This window comes from Callorhinchus milii, unplaced genomic scaffold (assembly GCF_018977255.1).
Source record: "Callorhinchus milii isolate IMCB2004 unplaced genomic scaffold, IMCB_Cmil_1.0 Scaffold2, whole genome shotgun sequence".
Classification (NCBI taxonomy): Eukaryota; Metazoa; Chordata; class Chondrichthyes; order Chimaeriformes; family Callorhinchidae; genus Callorhinchus; species Callorhinchus milii.
In genome coordinates, this window is record NW_024704743.1 from 83,861,303 (window position 1) to 83,878,666 (window position 17,364).

The following is a 17,364-nucleotide window of genomic DNA, read 5'->3' on the forward strand; positions in this document are numbered from 1 at the left end:
GATGGAAAATGGAGGCATTGGCAGTAAGTGTTAAAGTGACTGCATGGCCATCAGTGTTTCATTTCCATTAAGCAAAAGAGTAGCTATTGACACGATTCTGCTGTAATTTTATTTCAGGCGCTTTTATGCTTTGGAAACAGGATTTTTCTTTTGGCAGCTATGTACCCTCCTACATTGCTGCCCTCCATCCTCCCTGATCCTAACCCCTCCCCCACCCCACTCGGGTCCTAATCCCTGACTTTTCAGCACCTTGAGATGTCCTCTCAATGTGAAAGACGCTTTACAAATGTGATTTTGCATTTACATCTTTTCAACTGCACTTTAGACTCTCTCCCTGTTCCTTCCCCAGCTTCAGCTCCCAGTCAGCTATGTGAAGTAATTTGAGACAACAAAAAATTACATTTGTATAGCATCCTCTTTACGTGAAAGGCACTGGATAAATGTAAATTACTGTTTTGTCTGCCACATGGAAACCTATCACCATGCTTACGAGTATCCAAACTGAACTACTGAGAGTTCAACCATATGCATGGTGTCTGTACATAACTCAAATGTCCAAAGATGGGATGAAATTACTGTATTCTTAACCATATACCATCCTTTAATTAACACTGTGGATAATGAAAGAACACTTTATTGACCAAACAGAAAAAATTATAGTTAAAATGAGCTTAAAACCTGTCCTTAACATTAGGTCTGGATCTGTCTTTGAACTAAATTTATGAAAAGGCTGCTATTTGAAATGTAAAATTCTTATGTTGTCCAGAAGTCAGGTGTTCAGTCTCAAGCCTATTGATCGGGACATATTTTAAGGAAATGCTTTCAATTGTGGTTTCTGTTCCATAATTATTCCCAGTGTTAATTCAAAAATATATAACATTATGACTACTGCAATTTTCACCCCATAATGTGAGTGTGGCAGACTGCACTGTTAAAAGTGCTATACAAGTGTAATTTTGTTTTGTTGTTGTAAAAGAAGCAGATTATGGGAACAGACTAGGACTATGAGTTACAGAGAAGTCTGGCCAGACCAATTTGTTCATTGCTCAGAGATCACTAGAATGGGATCTGCAGCAACAATTGTACTTATTTGTAGATTGTCCTCAAAATATTGAGATTGCATGCTTCATTGTAAGAAACGTTGATATTAAAACCAATTCCAAGGGAGAAACCCCCCCAGCAAAATAGCATTTAGCATATCCATAGTTAACATGACAATGGCAACCAGAATATAATGGATCAATATTCCATTGTATGCTTGGGCTGAAACACAAACTGCCTGTGTGACAAAAGTGCCCCTTAATACAGCATTATGTGCTAATAAATGTTATGCTCTATACTCTTCAGTAAGTGATGTCATTGGGAAATAGAGATTTGAGTGAGTTGATGACACAAAGTAGAATTTGTAGATACATTTCCCGTTTGTTTAATAAACCTCTCTCATTTTGAATTTATTTCCTGTCCCATTTCTAGCCTTTTCTGAGTTTGGATCCTGCCCTGTCCTCTCTGTGTGGTAACAATATAGTGGAGAGCAGAGACTAACGAGGGGTAAATATCCACTGATCTATCATCATCAGCAAATACTTACAAAGGGTACCTTTTATTTAGGATGCACCAAGACAGTGTAATTCCACAACAACAACAAGATTACATTTGTATCGCACCTTTCACGTCGGGAGGACGTCCCAAGGCGCTAGGCGCTGGAGAGTGTACAGCATTTCGAACCCGAGCTGGGGGCAGGGGGAGAAGGGAAGGGGGGGGCGACCACTGGCATGGTCGAAGAAGAGGATTTTGAGGTGGGACTTGAAGGAGGCAAAGGAGGGGCGAGGCGGAGTGATTGGGGGATGGAATTCCAGAGGTTGGGGGCAGATTCCAGCCAGATATCATGAGGCTTTTCTATACTCAGAGGGTAAAGATTATCAGTAAGGGTGGTTAAGGCTGGGATGTTTGAAAACAGCTTGATTCTGTAAAGGATGGATGGTAGGGGTGGGTGTTTTCGAGGGATGAGATCATATGGGTCGAAGAACCTTCTTCATCCAACACAATCCTACAATATGTAGACACTGCCGAGATCAATAACTTTACCAATGTTAATGCAGTAATCTACCTCTGTGCAAATGTGCAGTGGGACACCAAAAGTGCAGCATGCTTTAACAAAATAATGGCTGTATTGTTTCAGGTGAGAAGGAAGAATTTGCAACTTAATAGCACCATATCTAGTTGAAACACCTCAAAGTGGTAATTACTGTCAATTACTGTCAAGTGCAGCAGTCATTTGCAAGAGAAAGGTCACATGAACAGCTGTGAGATGACCAATAATAATTATAGTTACATAGAGTGATATAGTGCTTTTCACGTCTTCGAGACGTTTCAAAGTGCTTCGCAGAATATACTGACTATATTTGTGGGTGAAGTATGATTATTGGCTCAGATACAGTCTCATTTCAAATCCTGTTATAGTCTGCCACATTACATGAAAGATAAAATAGCTCTGGAAAATGTACAATATAGATTTACGAGGATGCTATGGATAAGTGGATGCAGCTCGCAAGAAAAATTGGACAGGTTTCAGCTTTTGAGAATTGAGAAGGGACCTGATAGAAATATTTGAGATATGAACGGATGCAATAAGGTGAATATTTATAGACTGTTTCAAGTTGTTTGCAATTCAGAAACCAAAGAGCATTAATATACGATGGCCAGTAGTAGATCTGACAGGCAATTTAGGAAGAATTTCTTCATTGCAGAGGTTGGCGAATCACTCCTGAAGCTGTGGTTGAAGCAAAAATGCATCAATGTACTTAAAAGAAAATTTGATGGGAGGCTTGTGTGGAGCATAAACACTGGCATTAGACTAGTTGGGCTGAATGACCTGTTTCCATGCCGTCTCACTCTATCATTATTCATCACCTGAATAGACATTGGGATTTTTGGTATCCAAGAACTAACCTCCCACAACACAGTACTCCCCCTGGCTTTTCAAGCAATGGTTAAAAAGAAATATGAATTATGCTAATATTCTTTCGGTTAATAAAACAAGAATGTAAAATTCTGATCTATCCTGTTTGAAATCCCAATCTATTTCCTGCTTTGCTTTTGTTTGCTTGATAAACCTACAACCATCCATTCTTGAGTCAAAATTTATCAGTTCTTTTCTGAGTACTTGAAGTTACTTTAGAATGCAACATGACAAACAACAGGAGACAGGTTTAGAGTAGTAAAGGGACAATTTCAAGGCAGATAATGGGAAGTTTCTCTTTACTCAGTTTTGTCCCCTTTTATTGTTTAGCTTATATCACATTTAGTCTATAATTATGCCCTCTGATTTTCAAATCTTAGTTTTGCCCAAAATTACTACAAACATCAATCCCTTCCTTATTTTAAAGTCTTAAATCATGAGGTTGCTAATCTTCATTCCAGTGGAACAGATTTAATATCTGAAGCCTTTTTGCGTTCTTTGGTGATCATAAACCTGATGTTTCCATTCTTTGGATGAGACTTTAAACAAAGTCCCATCTGTCTGTTCAGTTGGTGTTAAAGATCCCGTGGCACTATTTCAAAAGAGAAGGGAGTTTCTCCCAGTGTCCTGACCAAATAAAATTGGTCACTCACTTCATGGCTGTTTGTGGGACATTGTTATTCGCAATTGGCTGCCGCGTTTCGCCTACAAAATACACTGTCAATCCACTTTACAGTATATTGTATGCAGTGCTTTGAGACATTTATGTGATATGGAGCTGTATCAAATTGCAAGGATTATTATTATATATAAAATATAAGAATTATTATCAGGAAAACTTTATTATTGTAATATTAATCTCAATTGAAAGAGACATCATTTTAACTTTTAAAAAAATAATTTAAATACTTTACTTGTCATCATCCCTTCTCTATACTATTATTTTTAGTTCAGCTTTAACATTTACTAATTTTTATCAATGGTAACTTTTTTCTCCCATTGAAATATATGACCCAGTTTTGTGTTGATTTATTCCTACTTCTACTGCCTGACTTGGCAGATAGGGACAGCGTTTGGCAAAAAGATTTTCTTTGGCTCAAAGTTGTGTTGATAGACTGCATAAAGGCAATAAAAAATTAAAAATACTGTTGAGACCATCTCTGAAAGATCTCTCAAGTGATATTCTGATCTAAAAACTGAAAGTGAATGAATGAACATACCCGTAGCTCTCTGAGGGTTAATATCCTGAATTGTTGCCAATGTAAGTTTCATTTGTAAGTGTATATGTCGTAAAATTTTATAACATACTTTGTTTAATCGTTTCTTATTATAAAGGCTCTTAAATTAAGAGTTGTGACTTTAATTCGCCATAATTATGTACCTCAGAGTTTTTGATGAGTGCGGAGCCATGTTCTGAAAATATAAATGTCCAAGATTACCTTTTAAATGATCTTCTCATTTTAAACGATCTTATTAAGGGTTTGTAAAACTCAGAGATTTATTCATTTGGAGCAATGCTGTGTACAATATTTGCTCTTACACTTTGGACTTTTTATTTGAATTTGTTTAAGTACAATATTACTTGATTGTATTTTAATATTAAGTACAAATAATATGACTTTGATGGGCATTACATGCACAAATAATCCTAGATAATCCTATGTGATTTTCAGATCGCAAGAACGTCTTAAAGCACATCACAGGAATTACTGTAAAGTGCAGTGACTGTTTGTATTCTGTGGACGAAAGTGGTAGCCAATTTATACACAGCGAATGTCCTGTATACTGTACCAATTTATGCACAGCAAATCATTGTAATTGCAGATTAGAGTCACCTTACAATGATTAGTAAATATCGATTTCCTATTTATTGTTTTCTTTCTTCGAGTTTCCCTTCTGTGTCATAATAATGCTTGATATAATGCTACATTTGATATAGCACCTATAATACTGAAAACATATCAGTGTTTTGCAGTTAATTACTGCAAAGTGTAAATACTGTGTATTTGTTGGCAAACATTGGCAGCAATATACCACAAACAACCATGAAGTGAGTAATCAATTTATCTGAAGGATTATTGATCAGGTCATCAGGAGAAACTCCCTTCTCTTTTTGAAAAATATTATGGAAATCCTTTTGTCCATCTGAACTGGCAGATTGAATCTTAGAGATTATCACTCCCAACTGTGAGACAATCAGACTGCCTTCTCTCAGTTATCCTGGCTTGTACCCACCGCTTCCCTCCAACCATCCAAATTTAATCCCCAATTTTCATATTAAGTGGATTCATATATTATTGTTGTTTAATAGACAATGTTGGCATAGATGAGTGCCATGTTCATTTCTATAACACCTTTCTTGCCATTTGTACTAAGTTATTGGTGAATTCCCCCTGGGTCCAAGATTTAATTGAATTATATAGAATTTCATAGCATCCAGAATTTAGCAAATTCTTAAAAATAACCTTAATTTTGAAAACCCTTTTCTGCAAGTTTATTGCAGAAATCTGACTTCAAAGTTAAGTTTTAATTGAATAATGGGTTAAGTTCTGGACACTGAAATGATACATAAGTGAAGTAAATCTAAACCATACCCACAAGGCGAATTTGGTAAATCTCTTTGAGACCTTAGTCTTAGGTGGAAGGTGCTATGTAAATTGAAGTTGTCATTATAATTGTATTCTTGTGTAACAACATAAGTAGAATTGCAATTGAGGAAAGAAAACAATTGGGAGAAAAAGATGGAAGATTAGTTTGGAAGAGAATGATTTCTCATTGTTCTCTCCAGTTAACTAGATAATTAGCTAGGAATATAATGCGGGGGGATGAAATTGAGTATTCCAGATGAAATTGGTCATCACTTCATGTCAGTTTGTGGGACATTGTTGTGTATTAATTGGCTGTTGTATTCACCTAAAATTACACAGTCACTCCACTTTTCAGTTAATTCTGTGAAGTGCTTTGAGACATTTTAATGACGTGATAAGATACTATATCAAACACAAGTATTATTATTAATATTCATTCCTAATTAACCCAGGTTTTAGTGCTAATCGGGGAAAGAAAACAATTTGAGAAAAAAAAGATGCTCCTGCCCTTTCCCCATACGCTTGAAATTTACTCCTTTTTATATATCTAAAACTCGGGTTCATTAAGGACTGGATATTAATAATAATGGATTATGTACAGGCTTTTTGATTCCAAACCTCAGTCATATAATTTAGCAAGGATCCAAAGCCTCTATTTTCAGCCACGGGAGTGGTGATTTCATGCTTTTGCACCAGGCAATGCAATCATATTAATTTTAAAACATAAAATTGAAAATTAAAATGCCATTTCTGTGATTGGGAGATCAACCACAGTTTATGATGTGAAAAGCCTATGGGAGAAACCTATTTAAGTAGGTGGTTGAATACAAAGGCAATTTTATTTAGATGAAAAAAGGAGATACTCCAAGGTCACTTGCAATCACTCATGATTAACAAGTGAAAAGTGCAGTTCAGCTGGAGTTTACAGTGCGAGCTTCATTCTCAGGAATAAAGTCAACACTTAGATCTCAGATTAGATAAACACTTGGAGCATATCCCTTCATTAAGAAGTGAAGTGGTTGGAATCAAAGAAATCAGCCTTCAAAATGATAATAGTCCTTACATTTGGTACAGCATCTTTTACATCAGGAGGATGTTCCAAAGTGCTTCATACTGTAATGTACAGTGACTGTGGTTTGTGGGCAAATGCAGCAGCCAATTTGTGCATAGCAATGTTCTCCAAACAGCCATGAATTTAGATTAAAAAACATTTTTTGAGATGAGAAAAGGAGTTAAAGACTCCCAAATCACTTACGAACAACCATGACTAACAAATGCAAAGTGTAGTTCAGCTGGAGCTCAGATAGCGAGCTTCAGTCTCAGGAATAAAGTCAACAATTAGTTTATTGATCAACCTTCTATCATGTCTGGATTTTGAAAAGTGTGTAATGGTAATTAAGGGACAAATATTGATTAATAATTGGTTCTTTTGTTGTCATTTCTCTGATAATCTAACCCGATGAAGAAAGTCTACAGTCAATACTTAACCACAGAAATTCCATTTAAAAAATAGCAAAATTGGGAATACCTATTCCAGAAGTTATTTGTCTTCCTCACAACAACAAAATTACATTTGTATAGCGTCTTTCATGTCGGGAGGACGTCCCAAGGGGCTAGACAGTGTACAGCATTTCAGACCCGAGCTGAGGTCAGGGGGGGAGAATGGAGGGAAGGGAAAGGGGGGTGACCAATGCATGGTTGAAGAGGAGAGTTTTGAGGTGAGACTTGAAGGAGGCTAAGGAGAGGACGAGGCGCAGTGATTGGGGGATGGCTGAAGGCTCTCGCGCCAATGGTGGGGCGGGGCGGTCGGTGGATGTGCAGCAGGCCGGAGCCAGCTGAGCAGAGGGAATGGGCAGGTTGGTAGGGAGTTATTAGGTTGCAGAAGTAGGATGGGGCGAGGCCATGGGGGCTTTGTAGGTGAGGACCAGGATCTTGAACTGGATCCTCTGAAGGATAGGGAGCCAATGGAGTTGGGCAAGAATGGGGGAGATGGGGTCACAGAATTTGGTGCGAGAGAGGACACGGGCTGCAGAGTTCTGGATCATCTGCAGCCTGTGGAGGGAGGAGTGGGGATGACCGACAAGCAGGGTGTTTGCATAGTCGAGCCTGGAGGTGATGAATGCATGAACAAGAGTTTCAGCCGCCTGAGGGGTGAGGTAGTGGCGGAGTTGGGTGATGCTACAGAGGTGAGGGAAGGCAGAGCAGGTCATGGCTTGGATGTGGGGAAGAAAAGACAGTTGAGGGTCGAACAAGATACCTAGGATCCTGACTGGCTTGGTGAGTTGTAGTGTACAACCATGGAGGTTGATGCTGCCAGAGGCACTGACGCGAGCCAATCAGGAGGGCCTCAGTCTTGTTCACATTCAATTGTAGGAAATTTGCCCTCATCCAGGACTCATCTGTCAGGACAGCAGTGGTCCTGAAGTTGAGGGTGGAGGCAGAAAGATAGAGTTGGGTGTCATCCACATACATATGGAATTTGACCCCATGTCTGCGGATGATGTCACCAAGAGGGAGCATGTAGATATTAAAAAGGAGAGGGCAAGGACAGCGCCCTGGGCAACGCCAGACGTGACAGTGCAGGAGGGGGCTGGAGGAGAAACCGTTAGAGGTAACAAAGTGGAGACGGTGAGAGAGAGAGGAATCGAACCAGACAAGGGCAGATCCGCGAAGATTAAGTAAAGAGGAGAGTCGGTGTATAAGGATGGAGTGGTCGGCAGTGTCGAAGGCAGCAGAGAGGTCGAGGAGGACAAGGAGGCAGAGGGAGCCCTGATCACAGATGTTCAAAATGTCATTAGTGACTTTGACCAGGGCTGTTTCCATGCTGTGGGCAGCACGGAAGCCGGATTGGAGGGGTTCAAAGAGGGAATGGCAAGAAAGGAGCAGAGCAGGGATGTGATGACTTGTTCCAGGACTTTGGAGAGGTATGGAAGGTTAGAGATGGGGCGGTTGCTGAAGAGGAGGGATGGGTCCAGGGAAGGTTTTTTTCAGGATGGGGGTGATGACGGCTGTTTTTAGGGGTGTGGGAACTGAACCAATGGACAAGGAGAGGTTGATGTCATCAGACAGGAGAGGGCCCAGAAGATGGAGCTGGGAGATGTGGAGAGAGGTGGGGATGGGATCGAGGGAGCAGGTGGTGGGTTTGAGTTTGCGAGTAATTGCGGTGAGGGAGGAGGGAAAGATAGGGTCGAAGGAGTATGGGGGGGATGGGTGGGGAGTGGGTCATGAGGGAGAGGTGATGTGGGGGTGGCGGTGAACGGGGCAGAGGTGCTGAACATATCCCCTCGATTTTGGATTCGAGGAAGTTCAGCATCTCCTCACAGTTGGAGTCCTCACAGTTTTCTTACTAATGAATGATTAATTGAGGACCAGGTTAGAACACTAACACAATTGCTATTAAATCCTGGGGGAGCAGGTATAGCTAAGTCAATTCACCACACTGTCATATTCTCAACATAAAGCTGTGTTTTCAGGACTAAACCTAATCCAACATTTAAATGCACCAATACCAAATAGAATGTAGCAAATAAAATATACACTAATGATAATAGATTGTCGAGGATCCTACTTGGAAAACAAATTTGCTTTTGATGTAACTTCAAATCATCTGCAACGTAAATTGTATTTAGTGCAGTGAGAGCCCAACTGCATACTGTCAAGTGAGTCAAGTTGTTTCACCAAGCCGGAATTTGTGAAGTTTCATATCTAGAAGTTAAGGCTATTTGATAATTGGTAATAGCTGGCAGCTCTCTCCCACCCCCACCCACTCCCCCACCCCTGCTAATAAAAGGCCTATTGTACTTCAGGCTTTTTCTGCGGTTGTCTGCCTCCTAAAACACACACAATCAAGATATCTTTTTAGAGATAGAATATTAATAAGCTGATTTATTTATTTATTTATCGCTTCAATTAATTCTACAGCAAATTTGGGGGTAATTATACAAGGATAAATTACATATTTTAATTTGTAGCTGTGTGCTGTGTGATCAGCACTGAGCTAGAACAAGCTGGAGTGAAACACTAAAGCCAGCAAAATGAATATAGTTATGCTTTTTATTGCTGTTAAATTACAGGGTTGGGACTCTCTTTATAATTAAATGTTATTTTTCATGTCAGACACAAACACCACTCAGTACAACAAACAATAATGAATTAGCTTTCTGTTTACACACAGTTATAATTAAAATGGGTTGGTCCTTTAACTATTTGCATCCTTTGTCTTATCAAGACAAATTCATGATTGTTTATGTTTCTTTCACATATTTTGACAATGTTATGCTCTCTTCCCTGTGAGGGATTTCAGTCCTGTAAAATAAAATCTTTCTGTATTTAGATGTTGCCAAGCCAGGTACATAAATCCACAGAACCATAGATATTTACAGCACAGAGGAGGTCATTGAGCCATTCAGCTTATAGTGTCTGTATTGGCTCTTTGAAAGAAGCTACCATTTAGTCCCATTCTCCTGCCTTTTCCCCAAATACTTATATTTCTTACACGTTAGATGTAGAAAGATCACTGTCAAGAAATGCCAAGCTTGTTCTAATCAGATAGTCAGCATGAGGGATTATGGGATGAAATTTGTAACATTTCATAACTTATCTGATGCCATCAGGTTGAATCAGTCAAGTGCCTTTTGGGACATTCTGCCAATGTGAAAGGCGCTGTATAATTGCGATTTGTTGTTGTTATGAAATGTCACCAAGTTACCTCCCTATGACATGTGAATTATTATTAAATAAGAAGTTACAAGCTGGTGTTGCTGTTCATAATCAGACAGCAAATTAAATAGGACAATTCAGTGCGTACACTGCATACCGTAGGAGTATAACTATTGCTCTTGGGGAAACTACATAAATCTGATGATTTAAAGCGAAGCCCCCTCAGGAATTGTCAGGACATCTTTGTGACGGTTATAGAATTAACACAATTTATTTTCCACATAGAAAGCTTATGGCAGTCATTAAATTCTTTCATTTATGTATTTTGCAGGGCAAAGAGCCTCTTGCATAAATTATTTGAAACTTCAATCCTGCAGTTGTTATAATGTTGAAAATTTGTTTTGATAAATGTATCTGTGTTGTGTTTTGAAATCTTTATAAGGGTAATTAATTCTATGGAGAAGTGTCGATTGGAACTGAAATATCACTTTTTACATGTATTTTCTTGTTAAAGTGTGTACTTAAATTAATTCATTGTGTAATCTATAATAAAAGAGCTGTTTAGCGCCCTGGGACGTCTTTCCGATGTGAAGGGTGCTATGCAAGTGTAATTTTCTGTTGTTGTAATTGTATGATAGTGTTTTTTGTTGGTCAGTGTGTGACTGACACGTAGAAATCCGTCACTATGCTTAAGAGTATCCAAACCAGCCTGAGAATTGCATGCATACTATTTATAGATGGAAATTTCCATATGTCTGTAATGGAATGTGCACGCTCTCACTGGAGGATCACACCCTGCTTACCTAGTTCAGAAGTGTGTTAATTGCAACTTGGCGAGAACCATGGCCTGGGGACTCCTGAATGTGGTTGGGGTACTACTGGAGTTCAACCAGCTAAAATCTCATAGCTTGCCAATGAGAACACTGCCTGGTAGGCCTTCTTTTGGTTGCGCCACCCAACTTGTAAGTTTTTCACAGGATCAGAATGGGAAGAATCCCTGCTCCCATTGTATGGTAGTGTAGATTGCAATGCATGGGATTCCACAAGTGAAGTCAATCAAAGCGATGGTGCGTTGCAAATTTAAATTTGGATAAAATGTGAGCAGTTACTCAGAGTAGTTGATCTCCTTAAAAATAACAAACCAAAGTAGACTATCGAATAAACTATTAGATCAGTTACAAAAATGGATGTCATGAATTGGTGTTATCGATTTGCTGTTAACAAAAAGCATGTGTAGATTATTTAAAGCAAACAGAAACAGAGTGACATATCTTGAGATGCTTTAAAAATGACAATATTCAACACAAAAAAAATGCTGCTGAAAAAAAACAATCTGCCTCTTTACTTTTTGGTGTGTGAAATCTTTGTAACTCTGTACTATTGGCTAAGTTTTGTGTGCTCATTGTTTTGAAGAATATCAGCATATTGCATAAGTGTGTCCTAAAATACAAGTGAACAGAGCACAACAATCAGTCATTTGATCATTTGCTCGCTGTGTATTCCAGTGGCTTCAATAAATGTTCAAATATGTCGTCTTCACTTGTTACAGTTATTTTGTAAACTATGAATGCATGTGACGCTGGTTATGCAAGTACTAATTCACTACACTCATGTTGTGGGGTCTAAATTGCTAGATTTGCAATAGGATTTGTAAATAGCGAATTCTGGACCTGCCAATGCCAAACCTTTGGAATGCTGCTTGGACTCCAAACTTAATTACAACTTGGGTGAAGTTAGTATCCTTATTCCACCCCGCTCAGCTCCTTCCCGCCCCCCCACTCCACCCCCCCAAACCAAAACCCCACCTTTCACATATCAGTTTTGGTTACTAGTCAGCTATGAAAGATGTCCTTCCAAAAAAAAATTAATAATAATAATTGGTCACTCGATCCAAGAATGTTTGTAGGACACTGCTGTGTGCAATTGGCTGCTGTGTTTCGCTCACAAAATATACAGTCAATTCACTTTACAGTATATTCTATAAAGCGCTTTGAGATATCTCAAAGATATAATAAGGCGCCATATCAAAAGCAAAGATTATTATTATTATCTCACGATTTTAAGCTGTGAGCAGATCTTTAAATTTCAAGTTGGACCATTATTAGTAACTACACTTGTGAACACAATGCACCTCATTGTAAGTAGACTTCATTTTTTTTAATGATGAGAAAATGTGTGCAATTTAGATCTTGTTTCCTTTATTATAGTTCCACAGTCAATGATTATACAATGAGCAATAACCCATTTTCTCAAGATGTAATAATGGGAGCAACCAGGTTATCAGAGTATTTAATTATTGGTCAGTATTATCTATCCCTATAGAGCGCAGCGAAATACTATCGCCAATAGGAGAATATGCTGTGTCAGTTCTTCCACTGTTACTCCATATACATAAGAACATAAGAACATAAGAATTAGGAGCAGGAGTAGGCCAGTCGGCCCCTCGAGCCTGCCCCACCATTCAATAAGATCATGGATGATCTATTCTAACTCCACCTACCCACCTTATCCCCATATCCCTTAATCCACAAGAAATCTATCAATCTCAGTCTTGAATATGTTCAAGGACTGAGCATCTGCAGCCCTTTGGGGTAGAGAATTCCATAAATTCACTACCCTCTGAGTGAAGAAGTTTTTCCTCAACTCAGTGTGAAAGGGCTTACCCCTAATTTTAAGACTGTGACCCCTGGTTATAGTTTCTCCAACCAGGGGAAAAAGTCTCCCACTATCTATTCTGTCGTGCCCCTTTATAATCTTATAGGTTTCTATAAGATCACCTCTCATTCTTCTATATTCTAGAGAATATAGGCCTAAATTGCTCAACCTGTCCTCATAACTCATCCCCCTCATCCCAGATACCAACCTAGTGAATCTACGTTGTACCCCTCCAAGGCGAGTACATCCTTTCTTAAATAAGGAGACCAAAACTGCACACAATACTCTAGGTGTGGTCTCACCAGGGCCCTATACAGTTGCAGCAAGACTTCCCTACTCTTATATTCTAACCCTTTTGTAACAAATGCCAACATACCGTTAGCCTTCCTAATTGCTTGCTGCGCCTGCAAACTAACTTTTTGTGACTGGTGTACAAGGACACCCAAGTCCCTCTGAACGCTAACTCTATCTAGTCTCTCCCCTTCTAAAAAATAATCTGCTCTGCTGTTTTTGCCATCTAAGTGGATGACTTCACACTTCCCTACATTATACTTCATCTGCCACCTATTTACCCACTCACTTAGCCTATCTATATCTCGTTGCATTTTTTTAATGTCATCCTCGGTGTTTACTCTTCCTCCTAGTTTAGGGTCATCCGCGAATTTGGATATATTAAGTTCGATGTCCTCATCTAGATTGTTGATGTAGATTGTAAATAGTTGAGGCCCAAGCACTGATCTGGCCTAACGGTCCACCGACAAATCTGGCTGGACCTCCTCAAAATTTACCGCTCCACTCTAGCCTCGGCCAAGTCGTCCTTCTACTCCAGGATAATCCTGGAGGCGAAGAACAACCCCAGGCTACTGTTTTCCACCACAACCCGACTCCTCCGTCCCCCCCGCCACCCCGCGCAGGTCATCTCCTCCAACCTTCACTGCGAGGAGATGCTGGATTTCCTTGAATCCAAGATCAAGGGAATTCGCTCCGCGGTCACTTCCCCTCCAACATCCACCTACCCCCTCACTCCCACACTCCGACTGCTACCCATCCTCCCCTACTCACTTTTGTACCCGTTTCCCCATCCTCTGTCACCAAACTCATCCTATCCCTGAAACCAACCACCTACTCCCTTGACCCCATCCCCACTCCACTCCTTATCTCCCAGCTCCACTTTCTTGCCCCACATATCACCGACATCGTCAACCTGTCCCTCTCCTCTGGCTCTGTCCCCATTCCCTTAAAAACTGCCACCATCACGCCCACCCTGAAAAAACCCTCCCTTGATGCGTCGCAGCTATCAAGCTACCGGCCCATCTCCAACCTCCAACCTCCCCTTTCTCTCCAAGGTCCTACAAATGGCTTCTCCTCCACCCCCCGCACTGTCTCATGTGGTGTCCCTCAGGGCTCTGTCCTCGGTCCCCTCCTCTTCACCCTCTACATGCTCCCCCTTGGTGACATCATCCGCAGACATGGAGTTAACTTCCACATGTATGCGGATGACACCCAACTCTACCTTTCCTCCTCTACTCTCAACTCCACGACCACCGATGTCCTGACAGCCTGCCTGTCTGACATTGAGTCCTGGACGAGAGACAACTTTCTTCAGCTCAACGTGCGAAAAACCGAGGCCCTCCTGATTGGCTCACGTCAGCGCCTCCGCACCTCAGGCGCCGACACCATCAGCATCCAAGGCTGCACTCTCCACCTCTCAAAGCCAGTCAGGAACCTCGGCGTTTTGTTCGACCCTGAGCTGTCCTTTCTCCCTCACATCCGCACCACAACTGGCACCGCCTTCCATCACCTCCGGAACATCGCCAGACTACGGCACTACCTCACCCCTCACGCTGCTAAAACCCTGGTCCACGCCTTTGTCACCTCAAGGCTGGACTATGGGAACTCTCTCCTCGCCGGCCTTCCCGCCACCTCCCTCCACAAGCTGCAGGTCATTCAGAACTCTGCAGCTCGTGTACTGTCCCGCACCAGGCTTCGGGAACACATCACTCCCACCCTCGCTCGCCTCCACTGGCTCCCCATCCCCCAGAGGATTGATTTCAAGATCCTCATCCTCACCTATAAGGCCATCCACGGCCTTGCTCCCTCCTACCTCACTGACCTACTATCCCCCTACCTACCCGCCCGTACCCTCCGTTCCTCCGGCTCCGGTCTGCTCCACGTTCCCCGCCCCAACCGCCCTACCATCGGTGGTCGGGCCTTCAGGCTCTCAGCCCCCAGGCTCTGGAACTCCATCCCCCAGTGCCTTCGCCTTGCTTCCTCCCCCTCCTCCTTCAAGGCCGGTCTCAAAACCTTTCTCTTTGACCGTGCCTTCAGCTCCCCTCTCGACTCTCTTCCCCTCCTCGCTCCCTCCCTTCCCTCCCCTCACCCTGACCATTTCCCCCTCCTCGCTCCTTCCTGACCCAACTGTGCAGCGCCTTGGGACGTCCTCCTGACGTGAAAGGCGCTTTATAAATGGAATCTTGTTGTTGTTGTTGTTGTTGATCCTTGACGCACTCCACTAGTCACATCCCACCAATCTGAGAAGGACCCGTTTATCCCTACTCTTTGTTTTCTTCCCATTAGCCATTCTTCAATCCATGCTAATATATTCCCCTTAATTCCATGGGCCCTAATCTTGTAGATCAACCTTTTATGCGGCACTTTATCGAATGCCTTTTGGAAATCTAAATACGCTACATCCACTGATTCCCCCCTATCTAATCTACTTGATATGTCCTCAAAAAAATCTAAAAGATTTGTTAAGCATGACTTCCCTTTTGTAAAGTCATGTTGACTCTGTCTAATCATATTGTGATCCTCTAAGTATCCCACTACGACATCCTTAATTAAGGATTCTAGAATTTTCCCTACCACCGATGTCAGACTAACTGGTCTACAGTTCCCCATCTTTTCTCTCCCACCCTTCTTAAATAGTGGTGTGACGTTTGCGATCTTCCAATCAATGGGAACCGTTTCAGAATCCAAAGAATTTTGGAAGATATACAGTAAACCCCCTTCTTACTTGACTCCAGGGATTTGGAATTTGAACAAAGCTGGCCAAAAATTTCCATAGGCCGTGTGTAGACTCCCGCTGGCCCAACTCTCCTAGCTTACGCTGAGCAATCTCACTATCCCTAGGTACCAATGCAAACTGTGGATCAAAATTAAAAAAAAAATCCATGCATTTGATATAGCGCTTTTCACATTTAGACGTCTCAAAGCGCTTCACAGAATAGTCTGTAAAGTGAATTGACGGTATATTTTGTGAGCAAAACACAGCAGCCAATTGCGCACAGCAGTGTCCCACAAGCAGTCATGGATTGAAGTGACCAAATTATTATTGTTTTTTTTTCTTGACGGATTATTATCAGGCGTGTGGAATAAGGAAACTTGCCCAAGGTTTTGCCCTGCCGGGAATCAAACCCGGGTCTCTCACTTACAAGGCGAGTGCTCTAACCACTGAGCTACAAGATCCGACAAGGAGCTGCATCTCACTGCATACAGAACTAACTTTGATTTAACAGACAGTTATGCTGAAGGCTGCAATAGCTAAAAATAAAGAACCTTTCACTTAAAGGAATATATACACCATCCACATGACTTATTAGACTTTTGAGTATATGTTTTAGTTTGGACAGAGTTTCTGTCTAATGACTGAGTCAGTGAACATTGTATCAGTTCAACACTAAAAGTGAAGCATGAATAGGCACTTTCAATTGGCCAAATGTTTTTGAAATAAATTGAGAGAGTGGCTCTTTAATCCTGAGTCCTAATGATGAGTGTCTTGCACTGGATCCTGTACCATTTGTTATTTTCCGAGATCCTTGGATAATGGTTTTATTCATTTAGAAACACACCTTCATGTAAAAAGCACAAAATTATATACAGAAAATGGATTTAGTGCTCTCCATAGTTGTGTCAGAGCTGCTCTCAAACTGAGTAAATGGATGTCATCTTAATAGTTTTAAACAATGTTACCTTTTCAGATACCCAAGATAGCCTATGTATCAGTAAAATAAATCACTGGCTTGGCAATTAGGGGGTACTTTTTCAAGAAATGCCTAAAAGGTGAATGAATTTAATTTCCATTGCATTGGGCTCTATGTTGTGTGTACCCAAATAAGTGATCTAATTCCACTTTTCGTTCTTTCAAAGTGCTTTCAAAACCTCTAATGCTAATGTGACCTTTGCTAATGATGTAGGTGTACGAGTGTTCATTTTGTACCCAAGCCACCTTTCATAAAAATGCATTTGTTAAATGCGCTCAGCCACACAGTCTCGAAATGCCCAATTATTAATAAAAAAAATCACTTTATTATGGATTTATTTTTCTATTTATTTCTCCGCTCTAGTGAAGTTGTTTATGCCTGTGCACAAATGGGGAGCATCTATCAGCTAAGTATTAGTCCCATTTTGCTAACTGGTATTGTAGAGAACGACCTGTACCCATTGCAGCTACTCTTGCAATCGAAGGATCCAATATGGAATGTCGATTGACACACAGAGAGC

At 40.9% G+C, this 17,364-nt stretch overlaps 1 non-coding gene across 1 annotated transcript; it reads right to left on the reverse strand.

Moving 5' to 3' along the window:
* Nucleotides 1–16,257: 16,257 nt before the first annotated feature.
* On the reverse strand, nucleotides 16,258–16,334 carry trnat-ugu. Its single transcript has one exon. It is a non-coding gene; the product is annotated as a tRNA-Thr (tRNA).
* Between the last annotated feature and the right edge of the window lie 1,030 nt (nucleotides 16,335–17,364).